The sequence below is a fragment of the Oncorhynchus mykiss genome, unplaced genomic scaffold (genome assembly GCF_013265735.2).
Source record: "Oncorhynchus mykiss isolate Arlee unplaced genomic scaffold, USDA_OmykA_1.1 un_scaffold_695, whole genome shotgun sequence".
Taxonomy (NCBI): Eukaryota; Metazoa; Chordata; class Actinopteri; order Salmoniformes; family Salmonidae; genus Oncorhynchus; species Oncorhynchus mykiss.
This window is the reverse complement of record NW_023494142.1, coordinates 19,877-33,858: the sequence shown is the minus strand read 5'-3', so window position 1 is coordinate 33,858 and position 13,982 is coordinate 19,877. Positions and strand designations below refer to the sequence as shown.

At 40.7% G+C, this 13,982-nt stretch overlaps 20 non-coding genes across 20 annotated transcripts; all 20 read left to right on the top strand.

Annotated features, from left to right (window-relative positions):
* Window positions 1–293: 293 nt before the first annotated feature.
* Window positions 294–367, top strand: trnat-agu. The gene has a single exon. It is a non-coding gene; the product is annotated as a tRNA-Thr (tRNA).
* Window positions 368–652: 285 nt separating this feature from the next.
* Window positions 653–724, top strand: trnah-gug. The gene has a single exon. It is a non-coding gene; the product is annotated as a tRNA-His (tRNA).
* A 948-nt stretch (window positions 725–1,672) lies between these two features.
* trnat-agu lies at window positions 1,673–1,746 on the top strand. The gene has a single exon. It is a non-coding gene; the product is annotated as a tRNA-Thr (tRNA).
* Window positions 1,747–2,031: 285 nt separating this feature from the next.
* On the top strand, window positions 2,032–2,103 carry trnah-gug. Its single transcript has one exon. It is a non-coding gene; the product is annotated as a tRNA-His (tRNA).
* Window positions 2,104–3,049: 946 nt separating this feature from the next.
* trnat-agu lies at window positions 3,050–3,123 on the top strand. Its single transcript has one exon. It is a non-coding gene; the product is annotated as a tRNA-Thr (tRNA).
* A 284-nt stretch (window positions 3,124–3,407) lies between these two features.
* On the top strand, window positions 3,408–3,479 carry trnah-gug. The gene has a single exon. It is a non-coding gene; the product is annotated as a tRNA-His (tRNA).
* A 946-nt stretch (window positions 3,480–4,425) lies between these two features.
* Window positions 4,426–4,499, top strand: trnat-agu. Its single transcript has one exon. It is a non-coding gene; the product is annotated as a tRNA-Thr (tRNA).
* A 285-nt stretch (window positions 4,500–4,784) lies between these two features.
* On the top strand, window positions 4,785–4,856 carry trnah-gug. Its single transcript has one exon. It is a non-coding gene; the product is annotated as a tRNA-His (tRNA).
* Window positions 4,857–5,802: 946 nt separating this feature from the next.
* trnat-agu lies at window positions 5,803–5,876 on the top strand. Its single transcript has one exon. It is a non-coding gene; the product is annotated as a tRNA-Thr (tRNA).
* A 284-nt stretch (window positions 5,877–6,160) lies between these two features.
* On the top strand, window positions 6,161–6,232 carry trnah-gug. Its single transcript has one exon. It is a non-coding gene; the product is annotated as a tRNA-His (tRNA).
* A 946-nt stretch (window positions 6,233–7,178) lies between these two features.
* trnat-agu lies at window positions 7,179–7,252 on the top strand. The gene has a single exon. It is a non-coding gene; the product is annotated as a tRNA-Thr (tRNA).
* Window positions 7,253–7,537: 285 nt separating this feature from the next.
* trnah-gug lies at window positions 7,538–7,609 on the top strand. Its single transcript has one exon. It is a non-coding gene; the product is annotated as a tRNA-His (tRNA).
* Window positions 7,610–8,555: 946 nt separating this feature from the next.
* On the top strand, window positions 8,556–8,629 carry trnat-agu. Its single transcript has one exon. It is a non-coding gene; the product is annotated as a tRNA-Thr (tRNA).
* A 284-nt stretch (window positions 8,630–8,913) lies between these two features.
* trnah-gug lies at window positions 8,914–8,985 on the top strand. Its single transcript has one exon. It is a non-coding gene; the product is annotated as a tRNA-His (tRNA).
* Window positions 8,986–9,933: 948 nt separating this feature from the next.
* On the top strand, window positions 9,934–10,007 carry trnat-agu. Its single transcript has one exon. It is a non-coding gene; the product is annotated as a tRNA-Thr (tRNA).
* Window positions 10,008–10,291: 284 nt separating this feature from the next.
* Window positions 10,292–10,363, top strand: trnah-gug. The gene has a single exon. It is a non-coding gene; the product is annotated as a tRNA-His (tRNA).
* A 946-nt stretch (window positions 10,364–11,309) lies between these two features.
* trnat-agu lies at window positions 11,310–11,383 on the top strand. Its single transcript has one exon. It is a non-coding gene; the product is annotated as a tRNA-Thr (tRNA).
* A 286-nt stretch (window positions 11,384–11,669) lies between these two features.
* Window positions 11,670–11,741, top strand: trnah-gug. The gene has a single exon. It is a non-coding gene; the product is annotated as a tRNA-His (tRNA).
* Window positions 11,742–12,687: 946 nt separating this feature from the next.
* Window positions 12,688–12,761, top strand: trnat-agu. Its single transcript has one exon. It is a non-coding gene; the product is annotated as a tRNA-Thr (tRNA).
* Window positions 12,762–13,046: 285 nt separating this feature from the next.
* trnah-gug lies at window positions 13,047–13,118 on the top strand. The gene has a single exon. It is a non-coding gene; the product is annotated as a tRNA-His (tRNA).
* The last annotated feature ends 864 nt before the right edge of the window (window positions 13,119–13,982 follow it).

The following is a 13,982-nucleotide window of genomic DNA, read 5'->3' as shown; positions in this document are numbered from 1 at the left end:
ATGACGTCATTTAGCGACTTCTAGCTACTTTTAGGACCAGCAATAGCTACTTTCCTTCCTGAGGATTTGGCAACACTGCCTCTCACATGCTCAGGCCCACTTTGCGTCCCAAAACGTAGCTTAAGAAACCCTGTTGCTAGACAATTGAAGGTGTCTGTATCGTTTCCAATATTAGTAAAAGACATCTCTTTGTGATGTGATTTTGCTAGACAGAGATGTGGGTTAAATTAATGAGACTGGTTTGATTCAAATAGGTGTGGGTGTTCACATCTGCAACATATATGACTTTTATGGGTGCTGTGGCTTAGTTGGTTAAAGTGCCTGTCTAGTAAACAGGAGATCCTGAGTTCAAATCTCAGCAGTACCTTTTTATTGTTCACATTGGTGGAGAAGGTCAGAGGGGAGGGCACTCAGGTTTTCTCACCAATGGGTTTAGAGAATTAGAGATGACGTGAGGAGGATGCAATTGAGATATTCCAATGTCACGGAAAAAGGGCACTTTTTGAATGAGAAAAAACCTACCGACTGTGTAAAGCTCCACTGTTTTCTTCAGTTTATTCATTATCGAGACCAAAATGAAAAGAGTTTAGCCAGCTTGTGCACATCACTTTCACAGCCTATGTAGGCTTTACAAAGCCAGCTCTTGTAGCCGGCCGTGATCGTATAGTGGTTAGTACTCTGCGTTGTGGTCGCAGCAACCCCGGTTCGAATCCGGGTCACGGCACTGCAATGTAATTTTAGAAGGGTTGTTTTTTGAATGAGTTAGACTTACTATGCAAGCTAAGAAACTCAGCAACTCTGCCGTTTGACAAAGTTCCCCCACCATATTGTAGGTTAATTACTTACACGAAATGATTCATCTGCTGTTTCAGACGTTTTTACCATTTTTAAGCTCCAGAGCCAAATGAGAAATGCAGTGTCCTCGAACGACCAACATTATGAAGAAATAGTATATGATTCTGAATGTTCACTCATATCTCGCGACCCACCTATGACATGTTAATAACCGCTTTGGGTCCCAAATCATAGTTTAAGAATTCATGTCAGAGGTTCTTGAGTTTATTCATCTCGAGACCCAAATGAAAAATGTACTGTCCTCGAATGATCATAGTTACGAAGAAATAGTATGTGATTACCATTGATTACTGATATCTCGCTACCCACCTCTCACCAGTGTTGCCAACTTAGCGACTTTGTCGCTATATTTAGTGAGTATTCAGAAAAAAGACAAGAATCGACAGAAGAAAGTTCAATTGTAGTTCTAAACATACTTAGGGTGTTTTTTTACTCACTTTTTGTCTCTCCCGAGGCGTTATTCCTCTCTCCTACAGCGTCAATCACAATTACATCCACTTGGCCAATTATGAAAATTATGTGATGACGTCATTTAGCGACTTCTAGCTACTTTTTAGGACCAGCAATAGCTACTTTCCTTCCTGAGGATTTGGCAACACTGCCTCTCACATGCTCAGGCCCACTTTGCGTCCCAAAACGTAGCTTAAGAAACCCTGTTGCTAGACAATTGAAGGTGTCTGTATCGTTTCCAATATTAGTAAAAGACATCTCTTTTGTGATGTGATTTTGCTAGACAGAGATGTGGGTTAAATTAATGAGACTGGTTTGATTCAAATAGGTGTGGGTGTTCACATCTGCAACATATATGACTTTTATGGGTGCTGTGGCTTAGTTGGTTAAAGTGCCTGTCTAGTAAACAGGAGATCCTGAGTTCAAATCTCAGCAGTACCTTTTTATTGTTCACATTGGTGGAGAAGGTCAGAGGGGAGGGCACTCAGGTTTTCTCACCAATGGGTTTAGAGAATTAGAGATGACGTGAGGAGGATGCAATTGAGATATTCCAATGTCACGGAAAAAAGGGCACTTTTTGAATGAGAAAAAACCTACCGACTGTGTAAAGCTCCACTGTTTCTTCAGTTTATTCATTATCGAGACCAAAATGAAAAGAGTTTAGCCAGCTTGTGCACATCACTTTCACAGCCTATGTAGGCTTTACAAAGCCAGCTCTTGTAGCCGGCCGTGATCGTATAGTGGTTAGTACTCTGCGTTGTGGTCGCAGCAACCCCGGTTCGAATCCGGGTCACGGCACTGCAATGTAATTTTAGAAGGGTTGTTTTTTGAATGAGTTAAGACTTACTATGCAAGCTAAGAAACTCAGCAACTCTGCCGTTTGACAAAGTTCCCCACCATATTGTAGGTTAATTACTTACACGAAATGATTCATCTGCTGTTTCAGACGTTTTTACCATTTTTAAGCTCCAGAGCCAAATGAGAAATGCAGTGTCCTCGAACGACCAACATTATGAAGAAATAGTGTATGATTCTGAATGTTCACTCATATCTCGCGACCCACCTATGACATGTTAATAACCGCTTTGGGTCCCAAATCATAGTTTAAGAATTCATGTCAGAGGTTCTTGAGTTTATTCATCTCGAGACCCAAATGAAAAATGTACTGTCCTCGAATGATCATAGTTACGAAGAAATAGTATGTGATTACCATTGATTACTGATATCTCGCTACCCACCTCTCACCAGTGTTGCCAACTTAGCGACTTTGTCGCTATATTTAGTGAGTATTCAGAAAAAAGACAAGAATCGACAGAAGAAAGTTCAATTGTAGTTCTAAACATACTTAGGGTGTTTTTTACTCACTTTTTGTCTCTCCCGAGACGTTATTCCTCTCTCCTACAGCGTCAATCACAATTACATCCACTTGGCCAATTATGAAAATTATGTGATGACGTCATTTAGCGACTTCTAGCTACTTTTAGGACCAGCAATAGCTACTTTCCTTCCTGAGGATTTGGCAACACTGCCTCTCACATGCTCAGGCCCACTTTGCGTCCCAAAACGTAGCTTAAGAAACCCTGTTGCTAGACAATTGAAGGTGTCTGTATCGTTTCCAATATTAGTAAAAGACATCTCTTTTGTGATGTGATTTTGCTAGACAGAGATGTGGGTTAAATTAATGAGACTGGTTTGATTCAAATAGGTGTGGGTGTTCACATCTGCAACATATATGACTTTTATGGGTGCTGTGGCTTAGTTGGTTAAAGTGCCTGTCTAGTAAACAGGAGATCCTGAGTTCAAATCTCAGCAGTACCTTTTTATTGTTCACATTGGTGGAGAAGGTCAGAGGGGAGGGCACTCAGGTTTTCTCACCAATGGGTTAGAGAATTAGAGATGACGTGAGGAGGATGCAATTGAGATATTCCAATGTCACGGAAAAAGGGCACTTTTTGAATGAGAAAAAAACCTACCGACTGTGTAAAGCTCCACTGTTTCTTCAGTTTATTCATTATCGAGACCAAATGAAAAGAGTTTAGCCAGCTTGTGCACATCACTTTCACAGCCTATGTAGGCTTTACAAAGCCAGCTCTTGTAAGCCGGCCGTGATCGTATAGTGGTTAGTACTCTGCGTTGTGGTCGCAGCAACCCCGGTTCGAATCCGGGTCACGGCACTGCAATGTAATTTTAGAAGGGTTGTTTTTTGAATGAGTTAAGACTTGCTATGCAAGCTAAGAAACTCAGCAACTCTGCCGTTTGACAAAGTTCCCCACCATATTGTAGGTTAATTACTTACACGAAATCATTCATCTGCTGTTTCAGACGTTTTTACCATTTTTAAGCTCGAGAGCCAAATGAGAAATGCAGTGTCCTCGAACGACCAACATTATGAAGAAATAGTATATGATTCTGAATGTTCACTCATATCTCGCGACCCACCTATGACATGTTAATAACCGCTTTGGGTCCCAAATCATAGTTTAAGAATTCATGTCAGAGGTTCTTGAGTTTATTCATCTCGAGACCCAAATGAAAAATGTACTGTCCTCGAATGATCATAGTTACGAAGAAATAGTATGTGATTACCATTGATTACTGATATCTCGCTACCCACCTCTCACCAGTGTTGCCAACTTAGCGACTTTGTCGCTATATTTAGTGAGTATTCAGAAAAAAGACAAGAATCGACAGAAGAAAGTTCAATTGTAGTTCTAAACATACTTAGGGTGTTTTTTACTCACTTTTTGTCTCTCCCGAGGCGTTATTCCTCTCTCCTACAGCGTCAATCACAATTACATCCACTTGGCCAATTATGAAAATTATGTGATGACGTCATTTAGCGACTTCTAGCTACTTTTAGGACCAGCAATAGCTACTTTCCTTCCTGAGGATTTGGCAACACTGCCTCTCACATGCTCAGGCCCACTTTGCGTCCCAAAACGTAGCTTAAGAAACCCTGTTGCTAGACAATTGAAGGTGTCTGTATCGTTTCCAATATTAGTAAAAGACATCTCTTTTGTGATGTGATTTTGCTAGACAGAGATGTGGGTTAAATTAATGAGACTGGTTTGATTCAAATAGGTGTGGGTGTTCACATCTGCAACATATATGACTTTTATGGGTGCTGTGGCTTAGTTGGTTAAAGTGCCTGTCTAGTAAACAGGAGATCCTGAGTTCAAATCTCAGCAGTACCTTTTTATTGTTCACATTGGTGGAGAAGGTCAGAGGGGAGGGCACTCAGGTTTTCTCACCAATGGGTTTAGAGAATTAGAGATGACGTGAGGAGGATGCAATTGAGATATTCCAATGTCACGGAAAAAGGGCACTTTTTGAATGAGAAAAAACCTACCGACTGTGTAAAGCTCCACTGTTTCTTCAGTTTATTCATTATCGAGACCAAAATGAAAAGAGTTTAGCCAGCTTGTGCACATCACTTTCACAGCCTATGTAGGCTTTACAAAGCCAGCTCTTGTAAGCCGGCCGTGATCGTATAGTGGTTAGTACTCTGCGTTGTGGTCGCAGCAACCCCGGTTCGAATCCGGGTCACGGCACTGCAATGTAATTTTAGAAGGGTTGTTTTTTGAATGAGTTAAGACTTACTATGCAAGCTAAGAAACTCAGCAACTCTGCCGTTTGACAAAGTTCCCCACCATATTGTAGGTTAATTACTTACACGAAATGCATTCATCTGCTGTTTCAGACGTTTTTACCATTTTTAAGCTCCAGAGCCAAATGAGAAATGCAGTGTCCTCGAACGACCAACATTATGAAGAAATAGTATATGATTCTGAATGTTCACTCATATCTCGCGACCCACCTATGACATGTTAATAACCGCTTTGGGTCCCAAATCATAGTTTAAGAATTCATGTCAGAGGTTCTTGAGTTTATTCATCTCGAGACCCAAATGAAAAATGTACTGTCCTCGAATGATCATAGTTACGAAGAAATAGTATGTGATTACCATTGATTACTGATATCTCGCTACCCACCTCTCACCAGTGTTGCCAACTTAGCGACTTTGTCGCTATATTTAGTGAGTATTCAGAAAAAAGACAAGAATCGACAGAAGAAAGTTCAATTGTAGTTCTAAACATACTTAGGGTGTTTTTTACTCACTTTTTGTCTCTCCCGAGACGTTATTCCTCTCTCCTACAGCGTCAATCACAATTACATCCACTTGGCCAATTATGAAAATTATGTGATGACGTCATTTAGCGACTTCTAGCTACTTTTAGGACCAGCAATAGCTACTTTCCTTCCTGAGGATTTGGCAACACTGCCTCTCACATGCTCAGGCCCACTTTGCGTCCCAAAACGTAGCTTAAGAAACCCTGTTGCTAGACAATTGAAGGTGTCTGTATCGTTTCCAATATTAGTAAAAGACATCTCTTTTGTGATGTGATTTGCTAGACAGAGATGTGGGTTAAATTAATGAGACTGGTTTGATTCAAATAGGTGTGGGTGTTCACATCTGCAACATATATGACTTTTATGGGTGCTGTGGCTTAGTTGGTTAAAGTGCCTGTCTAGTAAACAGGAGATCCTGAGTTCAAATCTCAGCAGTACCTTTTTATTGTTCACATTGGTGGAGAAGGTCAGAGGGGAGGGCACTCAGGTTTTCTCACCAATGGGTTTAGAGAATTAGAGATGACGTGAGGAGGATGCAATTGAGATATTCCAATGTCACGGAAAAAGGGCACTTTTTGAATGAGAAAAAACCTACCGACTGTGTAAAGCTCCACTGTTTCTTCAGTTTATTCATTATCGAGACCAAAATGAAAAGAGTTTAGCCAGCTTGTGCACATCACTTTCACAGCCTATGTAGGCTTTACAAAGCCAGCTCTTGTAGCCGGCCGTGATCGTATAGTGGTTAGTACTCTGCGTTGTGGTCGCAGCAACCCCGGTTCGAATCCGGGTCACGGCACTGCAATGTAATTTTAGAAGGGTTGTTTTTTGAATGAGTTAAGACTTACTATGCAAGCTAAGAAACTCAGCAACTCTGCCGTTTGACAAAGTTCCCCACCATATTGTAGGTTAATTACTTACACGAAATGATTCATCTGCTGTTTCAGACGTTTTTACCATTTTTAAGCTCCAGAGCCAAATGAGAAATGCAGTGTCCTCGAACGACCAACATTATGAAGAAATAGTATATGATTCTGAATGTTCACTCATATCTCGCGACCCACCTATGACATGTTAATAACCGCTTTGGGTCCCAAATCATAGTTTAAGAATTCATGTCAGAGGTTCTTGAGTTTATTCATCTCGAGACCCAAATGAAAAATGTACTGTCCTCGAATGATCATAGTTACGAAGAAATAGTATGTGATTACCATTGATTACTGATATCTCGCTACCCACCTCTCACCAGTGTTGCCAACTTAGCGACTTTGTCGCTATATTTAGTGAGTATTCAGAAAAAAGACAAGAATCGACAGAAGAAAGTTCAATTGTAGTTCTAAACATACTTAGGGTGTTTTTTACTCACTTTTTGTCTCTCCCGAGACGTTATTCCTCTCTCCTACAGCGTCAATCACAATTACATCCACTTGGCCAATTATGAAAATTATGTGATGACGTCATTTAGCGACTTCTAGCTACTTTTAGGACCAGCAATAGCTACTTTCCTTCCTGAGGATTTGGCAACACTGCCTCTCACATGCTCAGGCCCACTTTGCGTCCCAAAACGTAGCTTAAGAAACCCTGTTGCTAGACAATTGAAGGTGTCTGTATCGTTTCCAATATTAGTAAAAGACATCTCTTTTGTGATGTGATTTTGCTAGACAGAGATGTGGGTTAAATTAATGAGACTGGTTTGATTCAAATAGGTGTGGGTGTTCACATCTGCAACATATATGACTTTTATGGGTGCTGTGGCTTAGTTGGTTAAAGTGCCTGTCTAGTAAACAGGAGATCCTGAGTTCAAATCTCAGCAGTACCTTTTTATTGTTCACATTGGTGGAGAAGGTCAGAGGGGAGGGCACTCAGGTTTTCTCACCAATGGGTTTAGAGAATTAGAGATGACGTGAGGAGGATGCAATTGAGATATTCCAATGTCACGGAAAAAGGGCACTTTTTGAATGAGAAAAAACCTACCGACTGTGTAAAGCTCCACTGTTTCTTCAGTTTATTCATTATCGAGACCAAAATGAAAAAGAGTTTAGCCAGCTTGTGCACATCACTTTCACAGCCTATGTAGGCTTTACAAAGCCAGCTCTTGTAGCCGGCCGTGATCGTATAGTGGTTAGTACTCTGCGTTGTGGTCGCAGCAACCCCGGTTCGAATCCGGGTCACGGCACTGCAATGTAATTTTAGAAGGGTTGTTTTTTGAATGAGTTAAGACTTACTATGCAAGCTAAGAAACTCAGCAACTCTGCCGTTTGACAAAGTTCCCCACCATATTGTAGGTTAATTACTTACACGAAATGATTCATCTGCTGTTTCAGACGTTTTTACCATTTTTAAGCTCCAGAGCCAAATGAGAAATGCAGTGTCCTCGAACGACCAACATTATGAAGAAATAGTGTATGATTCTGAATGTTCACTCATATCTCGCGACCCACCTATGACATGTTAATAACCGCTTTGGGTCCCAAATCATAGTTTAAGAATTCATGTCAGAGGTTCTTGAGTTTATTCATCTCGAGACCCAAATGAAAAATGTACTGTCCTCGAATGATCATAGTTACGAAGAAATAGTATGTGATTACCATTGATTACTGATATCTCGCTACCCACCTCTCACCAGTGTTGCCAACTTAGCGACTTTGTCGCTATATTTAGTGAGTATTCAGAAAAAAGACAAGAATCGACAGAAGAAAGTTCAATTGTAGTTCTAAACATACTTAGGGTGTTTTTTACTCACTTTTTGTCTCTCCCGAGACGTTATTCCTCTCTCCTACAGCGTCAATCACAATTACATCCACTTGGCCAATTATGAAAATTATGTGATGACGTCATTTAGCGACTTCTAGCTACTTTTAGGACCAGCAATAGCTACTTTCCTTCCTGAGGATTTGGCAACACTGCCTCTCACATGCTCAGGCCCACTTTGCGTCCCAAAACGTAGCTTAAGAAACCCTGTTGCTAGACAATTGAAGGTGTCTGTATCGTTTCCAATATTAGTAAAAGACATCTCTTTTGTGATGTGATTTTGCTAGACAGAGATGTGGGTTAAATTAATGAGACTGGTTTGATTCAAATAGGTGTGGGTGTTCACATCTGCAACATATATGACTTTTATGGGTGCTGTGGCTTAGTTGGTTAAAGTGCCTGTCTAGTAAACAGGAGATCCTGAGTTCAAATCTCAGCAGTACCTTTTTATTGTTCACATTGGTGGAGAAGGTCAGAGGGGAGGGCACTCAGGTTTTCTCACCAATGGGTTTAGAGAATTAGAGATGACGTGAGGAGGATGCAATTGAGATATTCCAATGTCACGGAAAAAGGGCACTTTTTGAATGAGAAAAAACCTACCGACTGTGTAAAGCTCCACTGTTTCTTCAGTTTATTCATTATCGAGACCAAAATGAAAAGAGTTTAGCCAGCTTGTGCACATCACTTTCACAGCCTATGTAGGCTTTACAAAGCCAGCTCTTGTAGCCGGCCGTGATCGTATAGTGGTTAGTACTCTGCGTTGTGGTCGCAGCAACCCCGGTTCGAATCCGGGTCACGGCACTGCAATGTAATTTTAGAAGGGTTGTTTTTTGAATGAGTTAAGACTTACTATGCAAGCTAAGAAACTCAGCAACTCTGCCGTTTGACAAAGTTCCCCACCATATTGTAGGTTAATTACTTACACGAAATGATTCATCTGCTGTTTCAGACGTTTTTACCATTTTTAAGCTCCAGAGCCAAATGAGAAATGCAGTGTCCTCGAACGACCAACATTATGAAGAAATAGTATATGATTCTGAATGTTCACTCATATCTCGCGACCCACCTATGACATGTTAATAACCGCTTTGGGTCCCAAATCATAGTTTAAGAATTCATGTCAGAGGTTCTTGAGTTTATTCATCTCGAGACCCAAATGAAAAATGTACTGTCCTCGAATGATCATAGTTACGAAGAAATAGTATGTGATTACCATTGATTACTGATATCTCGCTACCCACCTCTCACCAGTGTTGCCAACTTAGCGACTTTGTCGCTATATTTAGTGAGTATTCAGAAAAAAGACAAGAATCGACAGAAGAAAGTTCAATTGTAGTTCTAAACATACTTAGGGTGTTTTTTTACTCACTTTTTGTCTCTCCCGAGGACGTTATTCCTCTCTCCTACAGCGTCAATCACAATTACATCCACTTGGCCAATTATGAAAATTATGTGATGACGTCATTTAGCGACTTCTAGCTACTTTTAGGACCAGCAATAGCTACTTTCCTTCCTGAGGATTTGGCAACACTGCCTCTCACATGCTCAGGCCCACTTTGCGTCCCAAAACGTAGCTTAAGAAACCCTGTTGCTAGACAATTGAAGGTGTCTGTATCGTTTCCAATATTAGTAAAAGACATCTCTTTTGTGATGTGATTTTGCTAGACAGAGATGTGGGTTAAATTAATGAGACTGGTTTGATTCAAATAGGTGTGGGTGTTCACATCTGCAACATATATGACTTTTATGGGTGCTGTGGCTTAGTTGGTTAAAGTGCCTGTCTAGTAAACAGGAGATCCTGAGTTCAAATCTCAGCAGTACCTTTTTATTGTTCACATTGGTGGAGAAGGTCAGAGGGGAGGGCACTCAGGTTTTCTCACCAATGGGTTTAGAGAATTAGAGATGACGTGAGGAGGATGCAATTGAGATATTCCAATGTCACGGAAAAAGGGCACTTTTTGAATGAGAAAAAACCTACCGACTGTGTAAAGCTCCACTGTTTCTTCAGTTTATTCATTATCGAGACCAAAATGAAAAGAGTTTAGCCAGCTTGTGCACATCACTTTCACAGCCTATGTAGGCTTTACAAAGCCAGCTCTTGTAGCCGGCCGTGATCGTATAGTGGTTAGTACTCTGCGTTGTGGTCGCAGCAACCCCGGTTCGAATCCGGGTCACGGCACTGCAATGTAATTTTAGAAGGGTTGTTTTTTGAATGAGTTAAGACTTACTATGCAAGCTAAGAAACTCAGCAACTCTGCCGTTTGACAAAGTTCCCCACCATATTGTAGGTTAATTACTTACACGAAATGATTCATCTGCTGTTTCAGACGTTTTTACCATTTTTAAGCTCGAGAGCCAAATGAGAAATGCAGTGTCCTCGAACGACCAACATTATGAAGAAATAGTATATGATTCTGAATGTTCACTCATATCTCGCGACCCACCTATGACATGTTAATAACCGCTTTGGGTCCCAAATCATAGTTTAAGAATTCATGTCAGAGGTTCTTGAGTTTATTCATCTCGAGACCCAAATGAAAAATGTACTGTCCTCGAATGATCATAGTTACGAAGAAATAGTATGTGATTACCATTGATTACTGATATCTCGCTACCCACCTCTCACCAGTGTTGCCAACTTAGCGACTTTGTCGCTATATTTAGTGAGTATTCAGAAAAAAGACAAGAATCGACAGAAGAAAGTTCAATTGTAGTTCTAAACATACTTAGGGTGTTTTTTACTCACTTTTTGTCTCTCCCGAGACGTTATTCCTCTCTCCTACAGCGTCAATCACAATTACATCCACTTGGCCAATTATGAAAATTATGTGATGACGTCATTTAGCGACTTCTAGCTACTTTTAGGACCAGCAATAGCTACTTTCCTTCCTGAGGATTTGGCAACACTGCCTCTCACATGCTCAGGCCCACTTTGCGTCCCAAAACGTAGCTTAAGAAACCCTGTTGCTAGACAATTGAAGGTGTCTGTATCGTTTCCAATATTAGTAAAAGACATCTCTTTTGTGATGTGATTTTGCTAGACAGAGATGTGGGTTAAATTAATGAGACTGGTTTGATTCAAATAGGTGTGGGTGTTCACATCTGCAACATATATGACTTTTATGGGTGCTGTGGCTTAGTTGGTTAAAGTGCCTGTCTAGTAAACAGGAGATCCTGAGTTCAAATCTCAGCAGTACCTTTTTATTGTTCACATTGGTGGAGAAGGTCAGAGGGGAGGGCACTCAGGTTTTCTCACCAATGGGTTTAGAGAATTAGAGATGACGTGAGGAGGATGCAATTGAGATATTCCAATGTCACGGAAAAAGGGCACTTTTTGAATGAGAAAAAATCCTACCGACTGTGTAAAGCTCCACTGGTTTCTTCAGTTTATTCATTATCGAGACCAAAATGAAAAGAGTTTAGCCAGCTTGTGCACATCACTTTCACAGCCTATGTAGGCTTTACAAAGCCAGCTCTTGTAGCCGGCCGTGATCGTATAGTGGTTAGTACTCTGCGTTGTGGTCGCAGCAACCCCGGTTCGAATCCGGGTCACGGCACTGCAATGTAATTTTAGAAGGGTTGTTTTTGAATGAGTTAAGACTTACTATGCAAGCTAAGAAACTCAGCAACTCTGCCGTTTGACAAAGTTCCCCACCATATTGTAGGTTAATTACTTACACGAAATGATTCATCTGCTGTTTCAGACGTTTTTACCATTTTTAAGCTCCAGAGCCAAATGAGAAATGCAGTGTCCTCGAACGACCAACATTATGAAGAAATAGTAGTATGATTCTGAATGTTCACTCATATCTCGCGACCCACCTATGACATGTTAATAACCGCTTTGGGTCCCAAATCATAGTTTAAGAATTCATGTCAGAGGTTCTTGAGTTTATTCATCTCGAGACCCAAATGAAAAATGTACTGTCCTCGAATGATCATAGTTACGAAGAAATAGTATGTGATTACCATTGATTACTGATATCTCGCTACCCACCTCTCACCAGTGTTGCCAACTTAGCGACTTTGTCGCTATATTTAGTGAGTATTCAGAAAAAAGACAAGAATCGACAGAAGAAAGTTCAATTGTAGTTCTAAACATACTTAGGGTGTTTTTTACTCACTTTTTGTCTCTCCCGAGACGTTATTCCTCTCTCCTACAGCGTCAATCACAATTACATCCACTTGGCCAATTATGAAAATTATGTGATGACGTCATTTAGCGACTTCTAGCTACTTTTAGGACCAGCAATAGCTACTTTCCTTCCTGAGGATTTGGCAACACTGCCTCTCACATGCTCAGGCCCACTTTGCGTCCCAAAACGTAGCTTAAGAAACCCTGTTGCTAGACAATTGAAGGTGTCTGTATCGTTTCCAATATTAGTAAAAGACATCTCTTTTGTGATGTGATTTTGCTAGACAGAGATGTGGGTTAAATTAATGAGACTGGTTTGATTCAAATAGGTGTGGGTGTTCACATCTGCAACATATATGACTTTTATGGGTGCTGTGGCTTAGTTGGTTAAAGTGCCTGTCTAGTAAACAGGAGATCCTGAGTTCAAATCTCAGCAGTACCTTTTTATTGTTCACATTGGTGGAGAAGGTCAGAGGGGAGGGCACCTCAGGTTTTCTCACCAATGGGTTTAGAGAATTAGAGATGACGTGAGGAGGATGCAATTGAGATATTCCAATGTCACGGAAAAAGGGCACTTTTTGAATGAGAAAAACTCTACCGACTGTGTAAAGCTCCACTGTTTCTTCAGTTTATTCATTATCGAGACCAAAATGAAAAGAGTTTAGCCAGCTTGTGCACATCACTTTCACAGCCTATGTAGGCTTTACAAAGCCAGCTCTTGTAGCCGGCCGTGATCGTATAGTGGTTAGTACTCTGCGTTGTGGTCGCAGCAACCCCGGTTCGAATCCGGGTCACGGCACTGCAATGTAATTTTAGAAGGGTTGTTTTTTGAATGAGTTAAGACTTGCTATGCAAGCTAAGAAACTCAGCAACTCTGCCGTTTGACAAAGTTCCCCACCATATTGTAGGTTAATTACTTACACGAAATGATTCATCTGCTGTTTCAGACGTTTTTACCATTTTTAAGCTCGAGAGCCAAATGAGAAATGCAGTGTCCTCGAACGACCAACATTATGAAGAAATAGTATATGATTCTGAATGTTCACTCATATCTCGCGACCCACCTATGACATGTTAATAACCGCTTTGGGTCCCAAATCATAGTTTAAGAATTCATGTCAGAGGTTCTTGAGTTTATTCATCTCGAGACCCAAATGAAAAATGTACTGTCCTCGAATGATCATAGTTACGAAGAAATAGTATGTGATTACCATTGATTACTGATATCTCGCTACCCACCTCTCACCAGTGTTGCCAACTTAGCGACTTTGTCGCTATATTTAGTGAGTATTCAGAAAAAAGACAAGAATCGACAGAAGAAAGTTCAATTGTAGTTCTAAACATACTTAGGGTGTTTTTTACTCACTTTTTGTCTCTCCCGAGACGTTATTCCTCTCTCCTACAGCGTCAATCACAATTACATCCACTTGGCCAATTATGAAAATTATGTGATGACGTCATTTAGCGACTTCTAGCTACTTTTAGGACCAGCAATAGCTACTTTCCTTCCTGAGGATTTGGCAACACTGCCTCTCACATGCTCAGGCCCACTTTGCGTCCCAAAACGTAGCTTAAGAAACCCTGTTGCTAGACAATTGAAGGTGTCTGTATCGTTTCCAATATTAGTAAAAGACATCTCTTTTGTGATGTGATTTTGCTAGAC